The sequence below is a fragment of the Poecilia reticulata genome, linkage group LG21, assembly GCF_000633615.1.
Source record: "Poecilia reticulata strain Guanapo linkage group LG21, Guppy_female_1.0+MT, whole genome shotgun sequence".
In the NCBI taxonomy this organism is placed as follows: domain Eukaryota; kingdom Metazoa; phylum Chordata; class Actinopteri; order Cyprinodontiformes; family Poeciliidae; genus Poecilia; species Poecilia reticulata.
The window spans coordinates 22903257-22915731 of record NC_024351.1 but is presented as its reverse complement, the minus strand read 5'-3'; the positions used below and the strand labels follow the sequence as shown (position 1 = coordinate 22915731).

At 40.3% G+C, this 12475-nt stretch overlaps 1 protein-coding gene across 4 annotated transcripts in view; it reads left to right on the top strand.

Annotated features, from left to right (window-relative positions):
• Positions 1-1698: 1698 nt before the first annotated feature.
• The window catches only part of fynb (FYN proto-oncogene, Src family tyrosine kinase b), an 84379-nt gene continuing 73602 nt past the window's right edge, over positions 1699-12475 (top strand). For 2 of the 4 annotated variants that reach the window (XM_008398535.2, XM_008398532.2), the window contains exon 1: positions 1699-1883. The gene's annotated coding sequence lies outside the window, so the exon portion shown is untranslated. The remainder of the gene's footprint in view (positions 1884-12475) is intronic. The other 2 variants (XM_017302296.1, XM_008398533.2) reach the window with 1 other exon arrangement.

The window sequence follows — 12475 nt, the reverse complement described above, 5'->3', positions numbered from 1 at the left end:
TGGTTTATTCTAACCGGGAGCTGTTTATTTCTGCAGATGAATGTCGGACCATAGATAGGAGGCAGAGAAACTCTATTTTTTTCACAGATTATCTGTCTCAGCATGTACTTTCTCAACATAGAGGCAATTTTTTTGCCGATATGGGGAAAAATACATATTGTTTATAAAAGTTACATAGCCTACTTCRGCTTTTTTCTGAATAAATAATTACAATATTTCTTAAGGAAGTTTGAAAAAGCCTGAGTATTAAGGCGGCTGGCGGAGCATATTGTCCAGAGGTTACACATGTATATTGTGCTGCTAAAGCAGAAAAGTGTTATTCTAAATGTAGACAGAAGATGGCGCCCAAATGTTACAACCTGTAAAAATGAATCCACTCGCCTGTCTATCCGTTCTTTTTCTACACACTAAGAGGCCTGGAGCCGATGTCCAGAAGTCACCATGCACTCACAAAGGTCATTTTGTTACAATGCAAGCCTGGCAAAAACTCTACCAGTTTCAGCGCAAACGATTTTGTTTAAAAGTCGGCTAAAGAGTTTTATATCAGAATAAATTATGGCAGGCAGACTATGAACGAAGAAAGAAATGGCTCGTTGGATTGTAAGGTTTGTGTTAAAGCAACCAAGAAGTCCCTGAATGGTCACTCTAGAGGAGCTACATGGCTCTGCTGCTCAGATGGGATCATCTGTTCACAGGAGAAAAACATGTTCCTGAGGGAGAATGACAAGAAGACAGCGCAGTTTACAGAAAGCAAGTTARAAGCTGCTCTGGTCAGATGAGAGCAACGCTGAACCTTTTAGAAAAGCGCTAAATGTGAAGCGAAACAAACACACCCCACCTGAACACGGCATTCATACAGYGAGACCTGGTGGTGACAGCATCATGCTGTGGTAATGTTTTAAATAACTTTAGATTGATGAGGAGGTTCTTTCAGCTAGATTGTGTTTTGCGGCAATAAAGCAGAAAAGTGCAGTACTMAAAGCAGYCAGGAGACGTCGGAAACCCCACACTGCAGTTCACACACCTGTCAATTATAGTTGGTTAACAAACAGAGGTAAAAACAGCATCTCATTCAGCTCCCCAGACAAATTCAGACTTTTAAAAAAAAATCATATAAGTTACTACAACAAACACCTGCTTTTGGCTATTGTTTTATAAATAGCATTATCTCAAAATTTACCCGACATCTGTGGTATAGAAATCTGTGTATTTACATCCAGCGCTTCACTCGAGCCCCTTAAACCAGCAATGATTGGACAGACCTGCTGCCACTCAAACATCACGACTCGGTTGTGTAGTTTTATACAGCTCGGGTTTTCCAGCTGCAAGTGAGAGCGTATAGGTAATCATCCAGAAAGGGTCTGGAAAGTTAATACTCCAAGGTGAACTGTGTTATAAGTTGGTCACAATATTTGGAAACATGCTTAAGCTAATAACTTACTAGGATATTTGTAGTTGCATGGGACCGATTTAAATTGGCTCCAGTTTGAATGAGTTTGCTCACTATAAAACGTTGTAATTCAATTGTTGGATAATTTGTGTACAAATACTTACGATTACTTACCACGTCTTAATAAGTGGGAAAACAAGTTCGCTTCTCCCTCCCCAACTCTCCCCTAAATGCTTCTGGAGCCGACATTTGTTTACCCGTCGCTGTCTATGGGGATATTTCCGACAGCTCGTGAAGGCATCGCCAGTCTCATTGTGGCCCTGTAGATCTAACGCCATCACACGCAGCGGCTACTACGGAGCAGCAGGGCGAAAGAAGAACAGGGCCGCCGCCGCCACCGCCGCCGCCGCCGCTCAGCCTTTATTACCGACACATTCGTTCAGCTTAAAGCGATGGAATACGGCGCTATGGGACATTAGTGCCGCTTATATCGGTAAGTGACGCTCTGCTCTGGTTTTCCACATCATTCTGCTCTGTCCTGTCTCTAAAGCGCAGTGAAGAGCTGGGATTTATTCATTTCCACCCACAGACAGTATTTCTTTTTTTATTGGCGTTTCTTTAAACATGAAGGCAGTCGGGCAGCGTTAGCTCTGTCGGCCGGTGTTTTCCTCCTGCTGCTGCTCCAGTGGGGCTGTGGAGCTGAGGCGTCGTCCTGGTTTGAACGTGATGCCCTGGTCGCTGCTCCAGCAGCTCACATCCTCTTTGTGACTTAATGGAAGAATCAACACGAAGCTAATTAAGCTGGTGCTGGTGGGGGTTTGAGGGGGTGGAGGGTGGAGGGGAGGGGGCTCTTAGTTCTCCAAGCACTGACGCATTTTGATCCTCTTATTTACCACAGTGCCCCCCCACCTCCTCCCCCTCCCCCTGCATCCCTGGCTTTCCTCCCATCAAACCATCAACATCTCATATCGATGCTTGGTGGAGTCAGATGAAGGACACATGATTCGGCTTCTGTGTGTTTCTGGTGATGCTGCAGGGTTTTGGGGGGTGAAGCTGTCTGGATCCACGCTAAGCAGTCGGTGCAGTGCAGCTTTAAATGTGTCTGAATCATGAGGCTGGAACACCACGCTGCTGCTCAACTCTTCTCAACCAGTTTGTGGTCCTGCTTCCAGTCACCATCCCCACATTAATAGTAAGGAAAACCGCGACCCCAAAGGATAGTTTTGGATCCTGTGTTTGACTGGCTAATATCTGTCTTCTWTTTTTTTAATGTGGCCAATCAGATGWAAGTTTCAGTGGATTGTACTGACCTAGATGCCAAACCTGAAAGTGAACAGGACGTTGTGATTATGAAAAGCAAGAAATTCAATTTAATTGCTGTTGATATTGAAAGTTTTCCTATTATTGGTAAAGCTTCAGCATAATTCAGTTCAAAATGATTTACCCCAAAGTTAAAGGAAATGCTTGGGTATCCATCCACAAAGAGCGCTGTGGATGGTGATGCTGTGCGCAGGAAGGATCTCCACTAGCAGTCAGTCTTGCAACAAATCAGCGGAGGCCTCTGACWGAAGATTGTTGCTGTGTGATAGTCTCGTGACTCAGCTCATAGATGTTGGAGTTGGGGATATTGAACTTCCTCCTCTGCTCTGCATCCATGAAGCCTCYTGTTCAACTCCTCTGGGATTTGGGGTCATAGGTCAGATATTAAATTAGCTTTTCARATGCTAACTGGCTGCTCCCAAGAGGGAAAGTCGGAGGTAGCACACCGACCCCAACCTCATGGCTAATGTGTGTTTAAAATAACTTTATTACTGAACAGTTTATCTGCATTTTTCATTGTTCATTATATTGATTCTACACACAAACAGGTGCAGAAACCCTGTGAACATGTTTTTATAGCGTTTTTCTGTAAATATGTGCCTCATTKAGTACAACAGATAAATCCTACTGATTTCTGGACTTGCATGTTGGTTATTTATTCTGAATGAAACTCCTGACTTCACAAGTGAATGTCAATCAGTGTACCTTGCACTTTTTCTCTCTTCATTTTCTTTTGTTTTGTTTTGTGTGTTGTTGTTTTTTTCTCTTTATTACTCTTCAAAAATATCGGTGGTTTAGAATACTTTGGAAGTGTGAAATCTTCTGGCTGTTTGTGCTGATCAGCTTTGCATTCGGCTTCATTTTCACACAAACTCTTCAGCTAGAGGTTCGATAAAAGGCGATGAACTTATYTCAGTCCATGCAGCTAAACTTAGCAGGCGTATCTATATTTATGCTGTGGTCTGTAGCGAAACCACTTGAACACGTAAATACTAACTAAACATTGTGATGATATTTTTTTCGTTTTTTAGCATGTTGCACATATATTGTGGCTTCAAATGATCCCAAGTCATCATCCCTCCTCTCCCATGCTTTATCGTTAGTGTGAGAGTCTTTGTGTTTAGCTTGTGCCCAGTGGTCGGAGCTGAAGACCAACAAACTACGTCAGATTCTTCATCTGCAGCAGGGCTGACACTTAGAGGCCGTTAATCACCACCWTATCTGCTGGGATTGGTTTTCAGCATTTGCTTCTCTGATTTGAGTTGGATTGTGTTTTAAAATGTAATGCCTGACTTTCTATTTCATTCCTGCACTTGAAGGAGGGTAAACCGCAAGTAAATATATTATTTCCTGTTATCTTTCCATCATGCAGCAGCACTTTTTCTGTAGTTTCTAATTGGGGTTAAACATTCTCATCACCTCCGTTTCCTTTGAGAACAGTGCTGGGTGTTCCSCCATCTATTGTCTTGGCAGATAAAACCCCACCAGGTATGGATCACAGCCATTTTGTTCCACGAGCTGGGTTTGCAGAAAAACTAGAAGGTCACTCGGTTTACCGGCTTCTCGCTGCAGAGAGTGTAAGCAGGTTGTGGTTTCCAGCCATGTGGCGGTGAAGCACGCCGAGTTGAGGTGCTGCAGGTGCAGCGAGTATCGTTCAGGTGGATTCATCTTTAGGGTGAGCTCTGTGCAGAACCAGCAGTCCTGTACAGTAGAACAGTAGTTTATGCTTTAAACCTATGCATTCATTATTCCACGTAAAATGGCGGCACTAATTATTATTAAACAGGTTTTATTAAATGTTGCAGATACATAGTCATCTTCTGTTTTTTTTTTTGTGTGTTTTTTTTGTTTTTCAGAAAAAAATTTCCTCTCATGTCAGTAAACATGAATTGATCAAGGTTTTCCTGTCCAATACTGATTCCCAACTTGTGCAGCAAATTTTTATACTTGTATACACACTCATTTTAATTCCAACCTGGCTGTTTTGTAAAGTTTTAGTTAAATAAAGTTCAGTGAAGTGTTGGTTATCGACTGTTAGAAATTGTTTAAATAGTTAGACATTTATATTCATGCTCTTATTTTGAAATTGGTGAAGTCTGTTTATGGACCAGCTCAATTTCCTCTCCTCATGTTCTCTCTTTTATTATATGACACATGGAAATTCTAATGTTAAAATCAAACTGTTGATCGACAGTAGTTTCCTTTAAAGAGCAGATATATTTTGAAGTTAACGCTGTAGCATTAGCTTCTGCTAAACACCATGTTGGTGTAGTTCTTTACGGTTGGTGGGGTTAATGTTTATGGTTAGTGCTTTAGTGTTGGCAAAGTTAGCCTTTTAGCTAGCATCACACCAAAAACCATCAGAAACCTTTCTCTATAAAACACTTGCTGATTGTTAATGAGTTGATGGGAACGGTTTAGTTTTGATGTATCTACTAAACGTATAGAAAAAGATTTTTTATCTCCTTAGCGACTAAATCAAGAGAAAATCGAAAGTTTCCGCTGTGTGTCTGTCTGATTGGTCAGTTCATCTCTACGTCTCAGGTTTTCCACCTGGTTTTTATTCTGCCGGCCATGATGGAGAGCTCTTCCACAGAAACAGGAGAACATGTTSAGCTKAAATGAAAGGCTTAGATGATAAACCAGAGCAGATGTAGACCGCGATGTGTTTGCTGTCATGTTCTTGTGGTTATCTCTGTTTTCGTTAGCGGTCAGTCTTTTCTTCCAAACAATCTCTGCTATCCTCCTCCTCCACCCACAGATCAGCAGGGAGGAGCTGCTCCACTTTAATTAGTTCTGTAGCAATATGAATAAGTCTCTACCAGAAATGAGAAGAATGATAAAAATGTTGCCGTGATTATGAAATATACCAGAACCCACTTCAAGGGCCAATCGCTTAGCTGATAATGAACTTCATTCAGTCATGTTTCCACCAAGTGAACACAGAACAGCTGACACACAGTACAGTGACGGTTGCCTTGGTGATGACTGCATCAGGCCTGTTCCTTGCGTGGTAATATTTCTGAAGCAGGGGTCAAATCAATGTGAACGCACTTGATAGAGGTCAAGTTGAGTAAATTGTGAGGGAAGATGCTGATGATGACAAGAACTGACATCATGAGACTCCATCAGTTCCCCTGGCAGTCAGAGTATTTCGAAAGCTTTCTGCTTGGATCAGGTGTTGGAGACTAGATACTAATAAGATACATTTTTATAACCAAAGTAAGTTGTGTTTCTTGGAATTTCTTCACACCTACAGTTTATAAAAAAAAGAAAATCCAAATTTTTTTCACATTACATGTCCAAGTCCAGTTCATTTTATCTGGATTTTATGGAACAGAGCGACACAAAGTTGAGCAACATTGGCAGAGGTAAAATGATGCAGGATGTTTCAAAATGTTCTGCAAATATAAATCTGAAAAGTACAGAAACATTTGAACTGCCAGAGCTGGGAAATGGATTCAGGAGCAGTGTCTAAACGACAAAATGTAAAACGTAATTTAAACAAAAATATCTTTTCATTTTAATAAGAAATGTTGTAAGTGTAAAATGGAAACACCTCTGAGGAGTTTCAGCTATCGTCTAGAAGAATCAGGTTCGAGGAATGAACRTAGTGAGCCCCTTTATGCCTTTTTAACAAGTTGTAATCTGTATGAGGAGTGTATTTTTATATCTTATTGCTAGAAAATTTTCCGTAATAACTTGATATAAAACCTGCTATAGCGAGAATCCTTCTCATTTGAACAAACTTTGCATCTCATTATTATCATTATTTTGACAAAAACGTTATTCTTCTAGTAAAAAACTTTCTCATTATAACAAAATGTATTTCTAAGGTGTGTCAGTTAAACATTTGTGTAGAAAGTGACGTACATGTGCATCCAGCCCCCTGAGTCAGCTCTGTGATCTGAACCGTTCGGTCAAAGCTCTGGTTGGATGTTTTGGCTGTTTGTCCTTCTCCAGTCATTTTCAGCCTCTTAACAAGTTGCATTATCCACCTGTGTCTATGTCCTTCCAACTGAACACAACCCCTGGCAATGAGAAGCATCTCCACAGCATGATACCACCTCCACCATGTYTCACTATGTGAATATTTATAGCAGTGGTGTCCAAACTTTTAGGACAAAGGGTGAAAACCCCCAATCTGACAGTCCTCAAGGACCAAAATGAGCTTTATCCTGACCATAAAAAAGGCAAAAATAGTCTTATTGCGAGTTCGTTCTTCTTTACTTGCACAACAATGAATTAAATAAATCAGTRTGACATTTGCCTTAATGTTTACACTTGTTTAACCTTTTGGGCCGATTAGTTTCTAATTTTTTTTGGTCTATAAAAATGTTTTAGATCTCTTCCAGCAATAAAAGTCAGTTTAAAACATTCACTGTGTTTAGCCCAAGTGTTTAAGCAAAAAGTGTCTATTTCTATGAAATAAAAACAAAAAAGAAAAACTTTTTTGTGTCGTTCACATTCCATTTAAGGTTCAAAATATAAACCCTAAAATAATTACTCRAWGTCTCCACAGGCATCGACTCCATATGCCGGATGACCAAATTTGCCTCATTCTTCAAACGCAGTCAGGGGACATGCAAACTTTCAGTTTTAGGTCTGATGTGTTCACAGCAAGTCTGCTGTGTCCTTGATGTGACAAAACTCATCTGGTTTCCTTTCAACATTGGCCTCCATCTTGCCATCTTTGTAAAGTTGCACATRAATTCTCTCTTAAGTGGCGATGGGATATTCGTGTGACATAAAGTAGCTAYACCATTTTTATATGCATTTTCGAACAGGGTAGAATACACCAAAACTCTAGAAGCTAAAAATTAGATGTCGAATAAATAGAGTCAACAAAGCCAAGCTGACAGAAAGCGCAGCTCCTGTTCATCAGGAGCCCTTCTGTGGTCTCAGCCTGAAGCGCAGAGCTACAAAACCAGCTGGATAATATCACGTCTGAGTTTTTCTCAGAAATACGATAATTTCCACATCAAAGAACGCTTTCATAGACGACTCCTTCAGATGTGGCTTTCAGCTGAAGTCCTTCTTGAGATGAAAATTTGTTCCCTTAACGAGCCGTGATGTCGTCACGCGGAGCCTTCGTGGCGTCAGACGAACCCGACTCGCGCGCTCACAACTGGAGGTCCGWTCAGCCGCTCCTCTGTGCTGCTCCACGTCAGACAGGGACCGCTACAATGCCGCACTTTGTGTCATGCTTACAGTGGAGGGGAAAGTCGCTCTCCATCCGTCTCTCTTTCTCTCCCGTTCCTGCTGAGTCATGGTCCGCTCTCAGGCTCAAGCGAAGTTGTTGTTACACACAAGTAAATAGTGCGCCGCGGATGAATGCGAGCTGTCAGAGCTGCTGGAGAGCTACCCATGGTCATCTGGTCATCTCTGACTCTGCAGCGGGTTACAATTGCTTTGGGTTTTTCAGTATAGTTTAATTTTATTTTGTTGGGACATTCTGTCTAATTGAGTTAGTTTGAATGAGTTTTTAGAGTGGATTAGCTCGTTTTTATTAGTTATTGTTTAGCTTCAATTTAGTTCTAATAAAGTTGTAGTTTTAGTTTTTCCATACCCTGGTAAAAATTTAGTGGCAGAATTCAAAAAGGTCATAGTATTTTATTGTAATTATGGATATACCAATTGGGTAATGAAGACTCAACAGTTGAGACCATTTTCAACAAATGTATTCAACTATTGTTAAACAATAACTGACTCTGCTGTTTTCTCCCAACTTTCACTGTCGCTTTTTTTGAGGGCCAGCTTCAGTTCCACCAGCAGGATTAAGCAGTGTCATAACTCACCAACAGCTGGTGTAAATTGCTTGTGTGCAGTTCAAAAAGCTAAWAAATAGATTCATAAACAAAGTATATTGCATACTTTCAGTATGCATTAGTTAGCTTTAAAAACACATGATGTAGTTCCGRCTAGTTTTAATTTTCCCCCATTAATTACCGTTTTTATTTATTTCAGTTACAAAAATGTTTTCTCGGTTTCAGTTTTCGTTATTTTGTTCTTTTTAGTTAACTATAATAACCTTGGTCTGCAGTTCCTTCATTGGTTCCATCTTACCTCTAAAGTGGCTGCTGATTAAAAGTTACTTTTACAATTACTAAAACATGCTTGTAGTGTCACAGTGATATCCAAGGAGGAATGAGTGCATGACTTTCGTGATGTAAGCATTTCTTTAATTTTTCTTTTCTCTGAATTCAGTTAGCCTTTTGTCTTGCTTCAAGAGCTGACGCACATCCTGTTTGCACGCTCCCTTATCGTTGGCCCTGCACTTCCACCTGCCACAGCTTGGCTTTTTGCTTGATTACTACGTGCAAAGTCAGTCAGAGCCTTTCGATTGCGGCTTCATTTCCTCTGAAAGGAATCAGAGTTGCTCGTTTGCATCTGGTGCACAGGCAAGCCGAGCTTCCTCTCATACCCTGCCCAACATTTTTCCATTTTTAATCTCCCTTTGCTTTTTTTTTTTTCTCCTCCCAGTTAATCGCTCCAATTCCATTTTGCTCTCAAGTCCATTTAGCCCGTATTCAGGAGTTCAGCAGTGCACTGGAGCGCCTCGTTCTATATTTAAAAGCTGAATAAATTGAGCAGAAGTCTTTTAATTTGGCCTGAAAGTTTGTACCGCTGCTGAGGCAGAGGAGAACTAATGCTAGGTTACTGAGACATGTTTCAGCCACATGTTGGAGGCTGGGCTCTGCAAATCTGTGATTACTGCTGATTTTCTGGGACTTCAGAAAATGAAAAACAGATGGAAAATTAATGGACAGCTCTTAATGTCTGAAAGGACCTGATGGAGGAATGTTGACACCTTAATGCACTTAGTGGTCACTATAGTGGAGAGCAGTGTTAAGCCTCTCTTTTTGTAGATACTGTATATGTTAGAGGTTGATTAGCATTGAAGTATAGGAAGAAAAATTAGACTAAAATCAGCATCACTGGCATTGTCTCACATTTCTATCTTTTTTCCATCCGCTCTTCAGTATTCTGGAGTCAAAACCTACAATCTTTGACTGTAACTAGGCCTGAATCGATTTTTGAAATGACTGTCAACCAATTTAATAATTTATGAATTGTTAACAGGAGTGTACAYTCTAAAAAGGCAATGTGCAGAGCAGTAATTAATTAAAATGTTCTACCCAGAACTCTTTGAATGGAAGTTTTAACTTCACATGATTCAAATTTTGTATAAAAAAAACTAAACTAAACAAAAATCTTCCAATGAAGCACCTTTTGCTGTCCAATTATTAACCAGTTAATAAAAAAAATAGACAATCTGAAGGCATTTTTCATAAGAAAAAAGGCTTGAGCATAATGAAATATTTGATTTGAGATGTTCATAATCCTTAACATTTTCACTCATTTATCTCATTGTTTTTGTTTTTTTTCATTTATTTATCTGGAGACTTTTCAGTTTAAATTTCAGTAGATTGACTCAAAACACTTTTTCAGTCACTTACCTGCTTTCTACAATTCTCCCYCAGATAAACAACCTTTTGTTTACTATGTAGTTGTTTAGCCATTATAAGTCAATGTTGCCTTTAACCAGTTTTTTTTGTTTTGTTTTTAATGAGAACACTTAAAACTGCAATGTTAAAGGCAACACAGTCAAACATTTAGGAGCACCTAGCATTTGCTCCTAACAACAGTGAGACACACCGGAGAGCATGTGATGGCTGGACATTCCCATCGCACTTATATTTGTGTGAAGCTATTTGAACAGATGACTGGATCTGGAAGTTGCTCCTACGGATGAATCAAGCTCAACACTTCTCCTTTCTCATTTCCTTTGAATGCCCCATGATGTCGCATACAGAATGCGACATCATGGGNCAGATAAACAACCTTTTGTTTACTATGTAGTTGTTTAGCCATTATAAGTCAATGTTGCCTTTAACCAGTTTTTTTTGTTTTGTTTTTAATGAGAACACTTAAAACTGCAATGTTAAAGGCAACACAGTCAAACATTTAGGAGCACCTAGCATTTGCTCCTAACAACAGTGAGACACACCGGAGAGCATGTGATGGCTGGACATTCCCATCGCACTTATATTTGTGTGAAGCTATTTGAACAGATGACTGGATCTGGAAGTTGCTCCTACGGATGAATCAAGCTCAACACTTCTCCTTTCTCATTTCCTTTGAATGCCCCATGATGTCGCATACAGAATGCGACATCATGGGSCATTCTGTATGCGACATGGCTTTTTGCTTGCCGCATACAGAATGTAATTTATGAATTAACAGGAGTTAATTAATTAATAAGTTCTACAAAGAACTCTTTGAGTTCAGACAGCGCCTGGATGTGAAAGCTATGGCAGCCACACATAGCTGCCATAGYTTTCCACTTGACTACAACCCTCACATTAAAACACATCCAGTTTGACCCGACATTTAACTCGGGTGTTTCTAAATGTTACACTGTAGCAGCCTGATGAAAATAGAGGTAAAAACCCATAGTGCATATTTATGTTGAAAGAAACTATAACACAACTTTGACTGGTGTATTTCTCAGGCAAATAATCTACTAGGTGACTCTGTGTTGAACCTGAACCTGTTCTTCTGGTGGGGTAAAAGGTAAAATAGATGTCATCCATTCATATTTACACCAGCCGTCTATTTAGTCCGCTCCAATTAAACTCTAGTTTGTTTACCTAGAAACTCCAGTTGKTTTTGGGAAGTGTGAATGGTTGATCAAACTCTGATTTGGTTGGAATGCATATATGAACGCCATGCAGACCAGAGGCCGCTCCAAAAGCAGAAAGTGGACTATAGCACCAGGGATTCTGGGTAAATATAGCCAAAACAAATGCGCTAGYGGGAGAAATGGCTCATGGTCTTATGCCAAAGAAAAATCTTACAACTGCTAAAGTCTGACACTCCATTTTAGTTTACATTATGTGAAGAAGGAAGCTGTGGTCAGTGTTTTCCTCAGAGACACTTTTGTGTCATTATCTTTAGTGGCTCTTGGTGCAGCGCCACCACAGGTGAGATTGRCCTGTAAATCTGCAGTACTGATTTGTCCAGACAGCAGGGGGAGGAGCTTAATTGTTTTATAAKTTCTAAGTTTTTGTGGTTGAGTTGCTGCATTGGTACTTGATGATCTCTATCTTCCTGGTTTTAGTGAGAACACAACTGAAGCCTGGACTAGCTAATCTAGTGCAGGTAGCTGTGCTTTAGAAAAGCAGTGAYGGTGGCACACCTTGAAGTTGAGCACCATGACTTTTAAAACTGCGACTCTTTTAAAATGATGTCACATGTTCATCCAACCCTGGAAGAACAACTCAAGTAAATTATCCAAAAATAACATTTAGATGACATTCATGCTCATGTTTATGGAAACTAATAAGCCTAACTCCAATGCAAGCAATGAGAAGTTGAAGCATGTTTAAATGTAATAATGCCAGGCCCACACATAGCTGGCATAGCTTTCCACTTGACTACAACCCTCAAAGAATCTCAATCAGTCTTCCTGGAAGTGTTTTAAATCATTTACTGCTATGAGGTCAAGCTGTTGTTGGGTCAAAGGGCAGTTATGGGTCAGCTCATGTCTGGGGTTTAGATTTATAATCCATCTCTCCAGCAGCACATGGTAACCTTCCTGATCTCTGTGTTTTGCAGTTCTTTCTTGTGTTTGCTCAAACAGGTGGGTCATACCGTACATCTGGCTGTTTCATTACTTATTGATGATATGTTTATCCTGTGGGAGGCGGGCTGATGGCTGCTGTTTGGGTTTTGAGGGGAAAACAACAGTGCTTTATGCGT